Source organism: Ascaphus truei, chromosome 20, assembly GCF_040206685.1.
Source record: "Ascaphus truei isolate aAscTru1 chromosome 20, aAscTru1.hap1, whole genome shotgun sequence".
Classification (NCBI taxonomy): Eukaryota; Metazoa; Chordata; class Amphibia; order Anura; family Ascaphidae; genus Ascaphus; species Ascaphus truei.
In genome coordinates this window covers 13,577,681-13,592,958 of record NC_134502.1, presented here as the reverse complement: position 1 = coordinate 13,592,958, position 15,278 = coordinate 13,577,681, and the positions used below count along the sequence as shown (strand labels likewise).

Below are 15,278 nucleotides of genomic sequence, written 5' to 3'. Positions count from 1 at the left end.
CCTCACGTCATGGCCATGCCCCCCATGTCATGGTCACGCCCCCCCACCCGTTTTTGCCACGCCCTCCCATCCCCCCCCAAAAATGGTCCCTTTGGACCGGAAAAAGCCTCAAGTACCTCTTCACGCGCCGCCTGTCTACAGTGCCGGCACGTGGTCTGAGGCAGCGGGGCCTTAGCCTAAGACCCCAAAGCAGACCACCAGAAGAGAGAGCCTGAATAAAATGATGAACAAGCAAGGGTTGGGTTAAAGGTTGAAGAAGGTCAGCAAGATTATCTTAACAAGCTACAGACAAATACAGCTGCAGGGAACTATGAAGAATTAAATAAGGTCTATAGACAATTGACCTTCCCTGAAGATAAGACTTTTGCCAACACGATTACCTAACCCAAATCTGCTAATACACATCAAAGACCTGTCCCCTACACTAAATCACAGAAAGGAGATAACAGCAAACTGCTGACAAGAAGATACAGCTGGGTGGGGGAGGGGAGGATATGGAGTATGCATGATGTAAGAAGGAAAGTAGAGATGCTGTTTTCTTCAAGTATATATACCAGTCTTTAAGGAAAGATAAGTTGTCTTGACCAGGTCTTTGCTCTCCTCATACTGAGGCAACACTGTACTATTATCCGCATTCTGTGCTTGGCTATTAAACGACATTTACTTTGAGAAATGTCTCTGTGTTGAACTCACCTTCTGTCATTGGTGACCGCGACGTGATTGCAAAACGAAGCCAGATTCCAGGAACGCCTGAATGACCAGAGACATGAGAAACAAAGAGATTTCGGGGGGAGGGGGCTGGACCCCTAAAACGAGGGATAGCAGACGGAGCTGGACACCAGTGGTAACCCTTGCAGGCCTGACACCCCCAGTGAGTATACGTCACAAGAGTTCTGGGAAGTGAGCAGCAAAAGGTTAACAGGGGACGTGTGATCTAAGCGTGATAAGTCTCACAGGGTATTTGTATTCAAGGGAACTGATCACTCCTGAGAATCATATACAATATGGAACTGTTTCAGGAATATGTTCAAAGTACAGTGCCTGTCAATTCAGAGTGGATGATCAGAGGAGAGAGGATGAAGAGGGGTCCAACAATCTTGGAATTTGTGGGAGAGGGGCATTAAAGCTGCAGAACAGGCAATATCCTACGCATGTTTTTTTTAAAATAAATCAGACCTGTACTATGAGAAAATACTTGTCGAGCAATACTGATCTTAAAGCAGCAGCCCAAGTTGCTATTTTGTTCCCCCCACTTTAATAGTTACATAGTTACATCTGTGTAGTTACATATGTGCATCAATACAATCTACACAATGCTAAGTAATTAGCTAAGTTACCGATCGATCCGTTCTCCTGTGATCGATTAGCGAAGATTCGATTTGGGGGTTCACTAAATGGCAGTGCAGCAGGAGAGGACCAAAGATGCAAAGTTCTGTGTGGAAGATCACGTGACCAGACAGTCACTGGATACAATTGGTGCACTGCTAGAGAGAGAGAGCAGGGCTCAAAAAGGGGGGGTGCCAGAGCCTGTTTCAGAAGAGGAAGGGGGTGTGACTTTGTAAATGGTTGCTATAGAAGCAAAAAAAGGCTTGTTACATTATAATACCTTAAAAATGTCATTCAGTGTTGTTTAAAAAAAAAAAAAGCTACAAGTGTTTTCTCATCGTACAGAACTGATTTATTAAAAAAAAATTAGGATATTGCTTGGTCTGCAGTAGCTTTAGTAGTCACAGAAGTAAAAGTTGGTAGCGGAGCACTACAAAAACGAGTTGCGAGGCGTGAGATAGAGATGAAAAAAAACTTATCCAAATAAGAGTATGGCAATATTGTAGTAATGCAGGGAAGATTGTTCCTTGTCGTTGCTGACCAGGAGTTTGAGACATGTGTTAATAAACTTGTATCCATCTAAACATCATTATATAACTGCAATTTAGACATGCACTGATCAAAACAGGTAAATCTCAGGAAACAGTTCAAATTGAGCTCTTCATTCAAACCCTGCAGTGCAACCGTATCCAGTTCATAAATCTATTTCGCCTCCCGTTGCATTAAGAGCCGGTTGACGTTACCCCCTCTGGTCGGAAGTGTTGCATGTTCAATAATCATATATCGCAATGATGCCAGTTGATGTCCCTGGCTTAGAAAATGATTAGCCACTGGTTTATCTGACTCCTGGATAGAGCCAGGCTGATGCTGGAACGCTGCTCATTCATCTGTTCTCTGAACGGTCTGACGGTTTTGCCAACACCCCGGAGGCAGCCGATTGCGGTCGAGTGAATCATTATACCCTACCCCCTGTTATCCATTGTAACGGTGATTCCCCCACCCTCTGATAGATTCCTCTGTTACCAGGTGTGTAGTGCTGGGTACATGCTGGTTCACAGAAGCTCTGAGGTTCCGCCGATGGTATTGGGGAAGACAGGACAGGCTTTTGGGGTGATAGCTGGTTCTTTCTCACTCTTGGTTCCGTGCCTCCATCTGCTGCAGGCTTCAGGAGTACTGGAAGAAATCCCTGCAGGAGAACTCTCTGATACTCCCCCTGATAGATTGCACTCAGAGGCAGGAATATATTCGCCCAGCATAGGATACAGCATACACAGCATACTCTGCATACACTTGGTTCTCCACCATGGAGCTTTTGTGACTCCTCCCCGCAGCGTTGCGATTGGTTTAAATCCTTAATAGAGGGACCAATTAGTGACGCACGAGGGGTATTTAAATGCCAATAGACTGATTAGTCTTTATTCCCTGATGAAGAGACCCATGCGGTTTCGAAACGCGTTGGACTAAGAACATTGCGAACCCTCTGTATCCCAGCACTCCCAGAGAACTGATCCGGTGTCTCGTAAGACTTGCGACGAAGTCTCGCGGCTTTTGTGACGTCACAGACCCGGAAGTGTTCAACCAGGACGCCGAAACAGCGTGCGCCCCGCTGCTCCGTTGCAAAGGAGATTGATGCAGTGACGGGCATAACACAGACAAGCGGAGGTCGTTTTCTGGACTGCTGAGATTGCACTAGCCTCACCCTAAGGCGAGAGGCTAAAATACCAGCGATTGGAGTGGAGACTTTTCCAGGACCTACACCGAGGTTGTTGGAGTGAGGAGAGCCACGAGACCATCACAGGCGTCCGTTGGTGTTGGCTAACATATAACCCAGAAATGCTTGTTTAATTTAACCTTTATGTACGCACAATACTTACCTTTTACTTTGGTTACTAAAGATATCATTTAATGCACTATGAGCGTTGTGCGCTGTGTTTTCTGTTTTTTTGTTTGTTTACTTGGTTCTCCAACCTTAGGATGGTCCCTGGACTCAACCACAAGGCATGGGCCCCAAAGGTCGGTCCTTGCTCTTCCCCTACTCCCTGATGGAGCCGGAGGTATAGTCCTCACTCCCACTCCCATAAGGGAGGGGATATAATGTGGCCAATCTCTGCACACACTCTTCCGTGGGACCATTCTCTCAGGGGAGAGACAACACGGGCTAAATTTAGATAGTGCAGCTCCTCAAGTACCCTGGGGGCGGGTCTAAGGCCTGAGCCCAGGATTGGGCAGAACACAGGCCTTGTCCCGCCCCCCTGTCACTCAAGGGAGCTGCTCACTGCAGGGGAAACCCCCGGATTGGGTCTAACACTGCCTGCACTGTACCAGGCAGGGCAGTAGCCAAAACCAGACATGGCTTCACGCACATACTACGTAATCATTATACCCTACCCCCTGTTATTCATGTACTGTGTATTCATTATACCCTACCCCCTGTTATTCATGTACTGTGTAATCATTATACCCTACCCCCTGTTATTCATGTACTGTGTAATCATTATACCCTACCCCCTGTTATTCATGTACTGTGTAATCATTAAACCCTACCCCCTGTTATTCATGTACTGTGTAATCATTAAACCCTACCCCGTTATCCATATACTGTATAATCATAATTCCCTACCCCCTGTTATTCATGTACTGTGTAATCATAATACCCTACCCCCTGTTATCCATATACTGGGTAATCATTATACCCTACCCCTTGTTACTTATACTTTGGCAACACTCAAATGTTCTTTCGTCATGCCAATAAAACTTATTTGATTTGATTTGAGTGCACCTATTCACCCTTGTCTGACTACAATACATTATACAGCTGAAGTTGTTATGAGGTATGTGTGATTCTACTTTGTCAGTTTGACAGATCAAGCAGTTAGTATCTGGCTGAAATCCTAGAGCCATTCTCACATCCAGCCTGTATTGTGCAGTATTGTATGTAGATGATGTACTTTTACAAACGGCCACAAGAAAGCAGCATTATTTTTTGCTGGGTGAGCTATTAACACAAATTCTCCAAGCAGGTCTTAAATTGAATACTAAAAAAAATACAGTTGTTAAGAGACTTTGTCCCATATTTGGGAGTTGTCATACAAGCTGGAGGTAGATCTCCAGATCCCCAAAAAACACAACTACTTTTCCCACAGCATCTAAGTTACTTATGATAAAATTCAATAGGTTCCTACTTCATATGTGATTTAAAAATATGATAGAAAAAATTATTACTGTATGGACGTAATGATTCAATAATTTTTTAATACTTTAGATTCTATATACAATGCTTATAAGCACATATATATATATATTGTAGTATAGGGTGTATATAGTACGTATCCCATCATTGCCTAGTTTTGTATTTCTCTAATGTGTCTGTGATTTATGTTTAAATTAAACATTTTCAATGTGTGGCTTACACACAGGGTGACCAGATTTTGAAATGTAAAAACCGGGACGCATTAAAAAATATTTAGAAAACAAATTATGCCCCTCCCCCTTTTTTTGCTTTTCCCTCTCCCCATCCTCTCTTCCCTCTCCCCCATTCTCTCATCCATCTCCCCCTATCCTCTCCTCCCTCTCCCCCATCCTCTCTCTATCCCTCTCCCCCATCCTCTCTCTATCCCTCTCCCCCGATCTCTCTCTATCCCTATCTCCCCCGTCCTCTCTCTATCCCTCTCTCCCCCTCCTCTCTCTCTCCCCCTCCTCTCTCTCTCTCTCCCATCCTCTACTCATTGGAGCAGATTATAATTGGATACTATTGTGGACATTCGTTCCATTTGTTCTTTTAATATGTTTTAAATAAATTTGCTTTTTTCTATTTTCACTCACCTGTCATTTCTCTGAGGCTTCTACTTCGTATTGCATTATTTCCAGTGTATTATCATAGAGACATTTGTGGAGAAATGGTGCTCAAATATAAGTGTGTACTCTGTTCACACAAAAATAATCCAGACCAAAATAACTATACTGGAACCAATCATAGTGCTTTACAGAATATAAAAAATATATTCTAAATATATTCAGTATATTCTAAAACCCCATACGCGGCGGCATACCTGGATGATGTTGTTATCCACAATGAAGACTGGGAGTCCCATCTCCCAGAGGTTCAAGCAGTACTTAATTCCATTCGTTGCCACACTATCTGTTCGGTGTGTTATCATACAGTATTATGCTATGTGTTTTCTTTCTTTTATTTCATGCACCTGATATCCAATCCTATTGAACTTCGTTGGGAACCACAAGGACATTTGTCTTTCGTCTGAACATCAAATGGTTGTATATCCACTCTTTTTTTTTACCTTCTTTGAGATTTTTGTCATTCTCCATTGAGATTCTAGTACAAGGCGCAGAATTTATTGTCTTTTGTAGTGTATATAGATGATGTACTTTTGCAAACGGCCACAAGAGAGCAGCATTATTTTCTGCTGGATGAGCTATTAACACTAATTCTCCAAGCAGGTCTTAAATTGAATACTAAAAAAATACAGTTGTTACTTTGTCCCATATTTGGGAGTTGTCAAACAAGCTGGAGGTAGAACTCCAGATCCCCACAAAACACTCATTCAGAGATTGCCTAGAACACAAACACGTACCCACTCTCCGTCAATTCCTAAGATTTATTGGATTTTGAAGAGATTTTATTGATTTTGTGGACAAAGCTAAACCTTTGTATAACCTTCTAATGGGGGGGAAGTGTAAGGAACCGAGAGTCACGCCGCCTCCGGCGCACAACCGCCTTACCTCCTCCGTCCTCTGCGCTCCCGACGGCATATCCTCGGGTACCGCGCTTCCTCCCCGCAGCGCTAGTCGAGGAATGCGTGCCCGGCTCCCTGCCGGGGACACTGGCGTAAGGTTCCGTCCTCCGGTTTGCGCTCGCGCACCAGCGGCGCGCCGCACACGTGTTGCGTGCGCAACGTACATAAGCTCCACGTCAACAGGTATGATATCTTCACATAGCCTACACCTGTCACCTGCATCACCTCTTATCCCTGCTCCCGCTGAGGACGCAGCTCCGTTCCACCTCTCTTCCCATTGACCCCTCACTTCCTTATATGCTCAGCTGTGCCACTGGCACATCGGCTGAGCATTGTTCTTGTTACGTTGTTGTTTTCCACTACTCTTCCTCCACAATCTTGCCTTGCCTAACCTTGTTTGTGTACCGACCCAGCTTGTTCCTGGGACTCCGCACCTCCGTACTCCTGACCCCCGGCTACTCCTGACCATCCGCTTCTCTCCTACCCTGACATCGGCATTCGGATAATGACAACTCTCCACTCTCCAACCCTAACCACGGCTAATGTACCTCCAACGATCTGGACCTCTCCTACCCTGACCCCGGCTAGTATAACGATGACCTGTACCTCTCCAACCTCGACCCGGCTACCTCGACCAACAGACACTCCAGACGCGCCCTTGTGGCTGTGGGTGGCGTTTGTACCCATTCCCACCTCAGCTCTGGGGTCCCGCCTTGTTTGTGGTGAGCACAGCGGGACAGGAAGAGAACGACTCTTAAAACGATATGTAGGAACATCAAAGTAATACACAATGCAAAATATGTCCTTCCTCAGTTAATGCAATATAAAGGAGAAGCACGTGACTGTGGGGAAACGCATCATAATAAGAAAGGAGATTTTTACGCTCACAGATATAACTGTTGACTTACCCATATATGTGGATGGGTCAAGATACTGGGAGGAAGGAGACTTTCACCCGTGGATATGCTCTATGGAACCCAATAACTAAGCAGGAGATTAAGATTCAGGGTCCCAATTCATTCTCCGCTCAGAGAGCAGAACTGAAAGCAGTAAGGGAAGCAATGACAAGATGGACAGAGGAACACATTGTAATTTACTCTGATAGTGCTTATGTGTCTATATCACTGACTGAGTATATGCCGTTATGGCAACAAAGAGGATTCACTGATGCAACTGGAACATCTTTGACACATCCACATATCCTACAGCAAATTCGGAATCAGGGGAAGAAAACCCCTCTAAGGTTGGCCCTGATCAAAGTAAATGCTCACCAGAAGACAGGCAGTGTTAACTCTCATGCTGAACACAACAATGGGGCAGATAAGTTAGCAAAAAGTGCAGCAAAACATGTGAAATTTGTGACAAAATACCCTTTTTGGATGAAGGGTTCTTGTATGGGATCCTTAAAACCCACTGTCTTTTAGGGTAAAACACAGTCACAGGACCATCCAGCTCTGGTTTAAGTGCTTTATTTTCGTTGTCACTCCAACAGACAAAATCAAGATAAACAAAAGTATCAAAATAAATCCTACCTCTATCTGAGCATTAACTAGAGAGCAATTCTCTAGCTATTTTTGGGTGGTACACAGTTATCATAAACAAACCTGCTGCAGGCCAGTGCCTGTCTGTAGCATCCAGCTCTCTTAGCTGGAATAAGGGGAGAGGGAAGAACTGATCCAGACTGGCCTTTTTAACTCTGTTAATCAAAGCCAGGCGATCTGCACCTGGCTTCATTTGCAAAACCTTCCATGGGCCTTTAACCATTAGTAGGGATCGGTATAATTTGCAAATGCAGGGCTTATGTATCTCCCATCCACACCTTCTCCACCTTTCCTCTCACAAAGGTGAATACCCAATGAGAATGATGAGGAAAGTCAACAGGCCTGGGATATGCATGATTTTGATCTGGCATATGAACAGCAATATGAGTTTAGCCCTCTCAATAAATGAGTACAGGTATCACTACAAACAGAACACGAGAAGGATACAGAGCTGCTCAAAATCATAAACAAGCTTAAAGATGGAGACAGTGAACCAGGATATCAATTAGAAGAAGGGATGTTATTTAGGAAAGGGGATGGGAAACTCAAGTACATCCCACCTGCAATAGTCCAGAAGGACTTGGTGAGAAAAAAAATAACAACAGGATAATGGGTCATGCTGGGAAGGACATCACTACCAGAACAGTAAAGGAGAAATATTGGTGGGAAAATGTAGAGAGATCAGTACAGGGAGGTTTTGTATGAATGTTTAATCTGTGCTCAGATGAACCCTAGGCCAAAGGGACATAGGCCTGTACTGGACAAAGTTTCAGTGGCTGAGGGACCATGGTGTAACCTTGATTGATTTTATTGGACTACTCCCGACCACTCCAGGAGGATAGAGGTATCTGTTGTGATTATGGCCACCTTTTCCAAACGGGTAGAGGCTTTCCCAATAAAAAAGGACAATGCTAAGAACCCAGCAAAGGCTCTTTGGGAACAAGTGTTCTCAAGATGGGGTTTCACTAAAGTCAATGAAAGTGACCGGGGAACTCACTTTAATGGGTCAATACTAACAGAAGTGTGTAACCTGCTGGGGATCCAGCAGCGTTTTCATGTCCCTTACCACTTGCAGTCATCAGGTATGGTGGAGCGTATGAATCGCACCCTTAAGGAAAAATGAAGGAAGCTAGTAATTGAATCAGGGGAAAAAATGGTTGTTGTTTCACCTTCCAGCTATCCTAATGGCTATATGGGGAAGTGTGAGTAAAAATACAAGACTCACCCCCTATCAGCTAATCTCAGACATCCAGCAGATTGTCTACAAGGTCCTCCGGAAGAATGGTCCAGCTAGGACCTGAAACATTGTCTCTGCTTCTGCTGTTTGTCCCAAATAAACCTGCTTTGAAAGGTACATAAGAAGTTTGTAAATAGTGTACTACTTTCGCATGGGGGTATCTGTCTACTGCTTGTCTCATGTGAAGTGAGAGGAGAGGAAGTGGCTCAAATTGAGAGGGACCATACACAGTCCTACAGACACTCAGTGAACAAGTAGTTAAAATAATAAGATTATCACTCAACGGCCTTAAAACAATCGGAGAGCATCCCGAGAGGCGTAAACGCTTCAAAACAAGGGATGAAGATAAATGGGTACATGTAGATTAATGTAAGATGTATCTGCCTAGCACTGCTAATAATTGATATTGCATTTGGTCTTTTACAGGTTTCCACTTTGATGGAGTGCAAACCAAAATCACGTAATCCGTGGGACCTGAATAAATGGATGCCACTGTTTGCTATCTGAACAACTGGAGCTGTGCTTGATATTGAACTCACATATGTTCTTATGAAGGAGGAAAGGCAGTCCTACGAACATTTATGGGACTAGTGCAAATGGCAGCCACCTTCTTACCCGCAATCGCCGCCCTACTGGTAATGACATCAAACACATTGCTGATACTAATTTAATTTTCCAGTTTCATTTGGAAATGAATTGTTCCAATACGCGTGATTTTGTTTTACAGATGACTGATGAAAGAGGGTTGGAAAACATTACTACATTTACCTTTAACTTTACTGGCAATGTGTCAGGTCAGGTTAATATAATTGGTGCTAATATGATTGAATAGCTGCCCCTTAACCCGTCTATAGAAGTAATGCCTTGTAGGAAGTTCATCTCTCAATGTAGAGGGGGGGGATCAAATATTTCCCAAATTTCAGTATTTCACGGTACCACTAATGTCACAACTTGGAGAGGTGATTGGAAAATTAACACATTTAAAAAAGGCAGCCTAAGAGGAATGTATAATTGGGAACAAAATATTAACGCAGATAATAGTGCCAAAAAAAGTAATCTGATAAGGTTAAACAGCAGATTCAGATGCAGGCGCAGCTTTCTTTATTGACATTATACTAACATTCATTTGAGGAAGGAGAACCAATTCAGGTTACACTGGACTAGGGAGTCAACCTGGGGGGAAGGGGGAAGGATAATGACCCCTGCTCAGCCAAACAAGTAAGTATTCATGTAATACTGGTACGGGAATGTTTGGTTACTACAGACAAAAATAAATCCCAGTTGAGTGAGCACTCAAGTACCCCTATGTAAGGTATGTAGTATGAATTTAAGTAAAGCTTATTATTTTATTTGGTCAATTAAAAGGATGGGTTAATAAACACTAAACAGCGATAGATATACAAATTGTGATTACAAGTAAAATGTTGCCAGTGTCTGAAATTGTGTCAATTCGTGTTGACACTCGGGAGGGAGTTTCATACCTCCGTGATGTTAATAAGGGGCCCATTATTATGAGTGATATCACAGGAGGGATAGGTACTGGGCTGGGAGTTCTTGACACCATTAGCTGTGATGGTTTGAGGAACAAGCTGGGTAAATTAGCAACACACACACTAAAAAGTTTTGAGGACACTAAAGAGCTAGCCCAGGAAATGAGTAACCGTCAGCAGCAACATATTAAAGTGTCAGTAAGTGTACTTCCACTCATTATGAAAAAGGTTAAAGTGCTAGTGGATAGTGTCAACAAATTGGGGGAAGATGTTTCATGAGCACTTATATGTACACAAGCACAGAGTGAACTGTCAACCAATCTAAAAATCAGCCAGCATGAGATATGGGTAGGTAAATGGCCCCTGGAATGGCTTTTGCCAGTGAAAATTTATATTTCACCATTTACCATGAAGCATTTGTCTTGGTGGACAAATTTATTGGGACTTTGTAACATGACAATCTGCGAAGTACACTCCCTTGTAGCATGGGAAGGGGAGGAAAGGGCAATTATGAAAATATAGTCGTAGGGGTAGCTATAAAAGCATGATTCTGACACTGGGAAATGGAAATTGGTGGGCTTGTTACTCTGCACTTCAGACAAATATATACATACTATATTATGTCGACCATCACAATACAAGGTTGTTGATGAACAATGCTGGGTAAACCATACAAGTTGTATTATGGAAGGTAAATAACATGTTACTAACCCTATTTATTACCTGGGACAGGATAGAGTGTGTTTTCATCTTTGGGAAAAACAAAATGGAAGTTATACACACATGAGGAGTTATTCTGAAGCCAGGGTCACGTGTGATGTGTGAATAGCCCCAGATAGCTTTAACTCAGCCCCCTTTCCAAATCACGCCTAGTCCTATAATATTTCCTTCACTTTATTGGAAAAGCAGCAGTAAACACAGTCTCTTGTGATGTTGTGTAGTTGTGAGTTTGTAGTTAAGGGCAGGTAGAAAGAGATGGCCTTGCCATAGGAGTGTGACAGGAAGGTACTCACTCAGCCAAAGTCAGGAATGAAAAGGAAGTGTGGGGGAATCTGGGTAACAAGAATAGTCTTGGGAAAGACTACCTGTCAGCAAAACAGGGGGGAGGGCAGAATAGCCCACTCTGAGAACAGATCTCAGGGGTTGCTGTAGCAACTCACTGGCTACATGCTCAGAGGCAGAAAAGGCAACATAGTAATATATCACACAGGCACAGTGTGTGTGTGCAAATACATGCAGCTGAAACTAAGGAGCTGACAAGCAGAAACTGCAAGGGGGGTCAAACAGAAATTTGATTCTTCTTCCATGACACTCCCCGTCTAGTATCTGGAGATACCAGTATATAACTGGAATATGTGGAACATATGTGCAATACAAACAAACATAATAATGCAAAATTCATCTCCACATAACGATGTGATACCGGCCGGTACCACTGGCTTCAAAGTCTTCTGGCAAAGTCTTTTAGCAAAGGATGTTGGGTAGCTGGTTGCACCACAATGTCTTTGTGCAAAAGTCTCTGGCACTGTTTAGTGTTTGTTTGTAATCCTTCATGTGCCCCAACGAAAATTGGTTCCGCAGTCGGAGCATATTTGTTTGACTAGTCCTCTGATGGCAAAGAATCTTCTGAGGGTGTTTCTGGGCCGTATATTCGTGAGTAACACGGATACTTGAGGCCTTGTCTCCATGTCCTCCTCTGGATCCACAAGTTCAAAGTCGTCGACTGGGGTTGGTGGCATTTCCGCAGGCTGCGTAAGAAACGTTGGTCCTGTGAGCCATGAAGTGTTCTGTAGTTGTGCTGCGGGCACTGATCTGGTGGCATGGTCTGCAGGATTTTCGTCTGTGGGCACATGTGGGCACCCTTTGTCCAGGTTGGGTTGACTTCCTGATTCTTTCTACACGGTTGGCCACGTATACGTAGAATCTTCTTTTCTTGTTACATACGTAGCCCAGTACCACCTTGCTATCTGTGTAAAATCTGACAGCATCTGGTTTGCAGTCCATCTCGTTTTCGATGAGTTCTGCCAGTTCTACTGCTAATACTGCGCCACATAGCTCGAGTCTGGGTATAGTGTGGTCGGGTTGTGGCGCCAGTTTAGCTTTGCCAAGGACGAACCTGATATGGTAACTTTCATCCACGTCCGTGGTTTTTAAGAAGGCCACCACTGCTATGGCTTTTGTAGAGGCATCAGAGAACACACAAAGCTCTTTGCTGTGTGCAGCGGTGAGAGATGTAGGTAAGTAGGGGCGTGGGATCTGAAGTTGCTCTAGGATCTTCAAAGAATCCTTCCACGTTTCCCACTCTTTCCATCTTTCTGGGGGTAGTGGGCTGTCCCTGTCCTGCTTCTCGAAGGACATTTCTTTGAGAAGAGACTTCCCTTGTATGGCGACTGGAGCCACAAATCCCAGCGGGTCGTAAAGACTATTGACCATGGACAGGACCCCGCGTCGGGTGTAGGGTTTTTCTTAGATGGACACCTGGAATGTGAATGCGTCTGTTTTGAGATTCCAGCTTATCCCCAGACTCCACTGTATGGGAGGCGTGTCTGTCCCCAGGTCCAAGTTCTTAAGATCGTTTGCGTGATCGTCTGTTGATGTCTGGAACACTGTGCACCCTAAGTCCTCAGAACATTTCTCTTGCACGAGAACGTCTCCACGTATTTTGGTGATGTATCTTTGTATCTCTTTGTTAGTTGCTTCTAGGGGTTGTTTTCTCCCTGGACATGACGAAGAACAGTTTCTTTTGCTCTTGTAAATCCTTTTGTGAAATGTCTCTGTGACTGTCTCTTTTTAGGCATGTGAGAGGACAGTCTTTTTGCCCCTGTAGTTTCACCTGCAGGGCGCAATCTTTTGCGGCTATGCCAGCTGTGGCGGTTGGCTGATTGCCACTTGGTGTTCTGTGGAGAGGAATGGCTGTACTTCTTAGTTGTGCCATTGCTTGCAGGAGGACCGTCCGATTGTTTATTGTCTTTTGGACGATCCCTTTGTCGGGCACCTTCAGGAGGTTACTTTCTTCCTTCAGTGGAGTCAACTCATCATCCTTAGTTGTCTGGACTACTAAGCATCCTAGGCCATTGTCACATCCCCCTGATGTGAAGATGTTTTTGTTGATCTCAGGGGTATGACCTTGTCTCTTCTCCTCACTTGGCCCTCCTGTCACTAGGAGATGACCAAGACATGGTTTGGAGAGGGATGTGTGTCCACATTCTGTTATCACTGTTCTGCGGGCGTCAACATAGTCTGGTTTGTGCCCTTTGTCAGTGCACACATTGCCCACTATCGCCCATCCTAGGTCAGGCCTTTGGGCGAATGGAGCATTGTGGGGTCCGTTGCGCTGTTTACGGACTTTGTACACCCTCAGGATGTCCCTACCGAGCAGCAGCAAGATCTTGGCGCCTTGTTCTACCGGTGAGATGTAGTTGACTATTCCTCTGAGGTGTGGGTGATGGCGTGCCACGTTTGGTGTGGGAATCTCGTCCCTGTTTGCAGCCATGTAGTTGCACTTGATGAGTGTGGGGAGAGCTATCTTCACTCTGTTGCCCACTGAACATATAATGTAGCCATTTGCTCTTCTCCCTGTTGTCTCAGTTAACCCTGCACAAGTTCTGAGGGTGTAGGGTGAGGCATTGTCTTGTGCGTTGAATAAGTTGAAGAATTCCGTCTTTGCCAATGATCTGTTACTTTGATCGTCGAGGATTGTATACATCCGGATAGCCCTCTCAGGTTGTCCCTGGGGGTGCACTGCGACAAAGCATATTTTGGAGCAGGACCCTTTGTCACTTCCTTTTCCACAAACCTCTGTGCACTGAGACGTGACAGATGTTGGCTCTCCTTCTCCTTCCTCCCCGCCATGCTCCGCTATGGAGGATGGGTTGTTGAGTTGGTGGAGTGTCAGCGCCTCTGGATGTAGAGATGTTACGTGCTTGTCACTTTTGCACACTACACATTTGATGGCCTCTTTACAGTCTTTGGCTAGATGGGTTGTGGAATCGCAGCAACTGAAGCAGATTCCGAATAAGCTTTTGCGTTCTTCTAGGGACTTCATCCTGAACCCAAAGCACCTGTTAAGTGGGTGTGGCTTCTTGTGTATGGGACATTCCCTGTTTGGGTCCCTTGGTTTCTTGTCTCCGGTGACCGACTGATCGGGGTTGTTTGGGTCGTGGGGGACACGTCCGTCCTGTGGACCGAGATAGGTGTTCTGGCATTACCGTATCTCGCCACTAGTCTCTCATTCCTCAGGTTGGTTGCACTGTGTGTGGTCTGCACACCCAAGATGAAACTGGGATCGTTCCTTGTCTTTGCCGCTTCGCGGATGAAGCTCAAGAAGAATGAGAAGGGAGGGAAGGCGACTTGCTGTTCCCTTTTGTATTTGGAGCATTGTGACGTCCATCTTTCTTGGAGGTTGTAGGGTAGCTTCTCCAAGATGGGTCTCACTCCGCGAGCTGAGTCTAGGACGTTGAGACCTGTCAGGGATTGGTCTGTTCTTGCAAACTCCAGCTCCTACAGCAGATGCCCGAGATCTCGTAACTTTGAGTAGTCCGTGGCTGTGATTCTATGGAAGTCGTCGACTCTTTTGAAGAGTGCGTCTTCGACTGCTTCGGGGCTACCGTAGCACTCCTCTAGCCTTTCCCATACCAAGTCAAGACCTACTTGGGGGTGGTTCACATTCACTGCCCTGAGTCTCTTCGCATGCTCTATGGATTCTTACCCCAGCCATTTGGTTAGCAGGCTAAGTTCTTCCCTTGCGGAAAAGTCCAGACTCTTGATTGCGTCTTTGAATGTGGACTTCCATATTCGGTAGTTCTCAAGACGGTCGTCAAAGTTGGTAAGTCCTGTTTCTACCATGTAGCTCCGGATCATGTACTTGCCCATGTCTGTTAGGCCTGATGCATCGGCGTGGTGGTCGCGTTTTGAGGTAGTTGCCGGGAGGGTC

General features: G+C 44.9%; 1 long non-coding RNA gene across 1 annotated transcript; it reads left to right on the top strand.

Annotated features, from left to right (window-relative positions):
- The first annotated feature begins 579 nt into the window (after window positions 1-579).
- Window positions 580-9,551, top strand: LOC142471353 (uncharacterized). The gene is made up of 2 exons (XR_012789418.1): window positions 580-871; window positions 9,282-9,551. It is a non-coding gene; the product is annotated as an uncharacterized LOC142471353 (long non-coding RNA).
- Window positions 9,552-15,278: the final 5,727 nt, after the last annotated feature.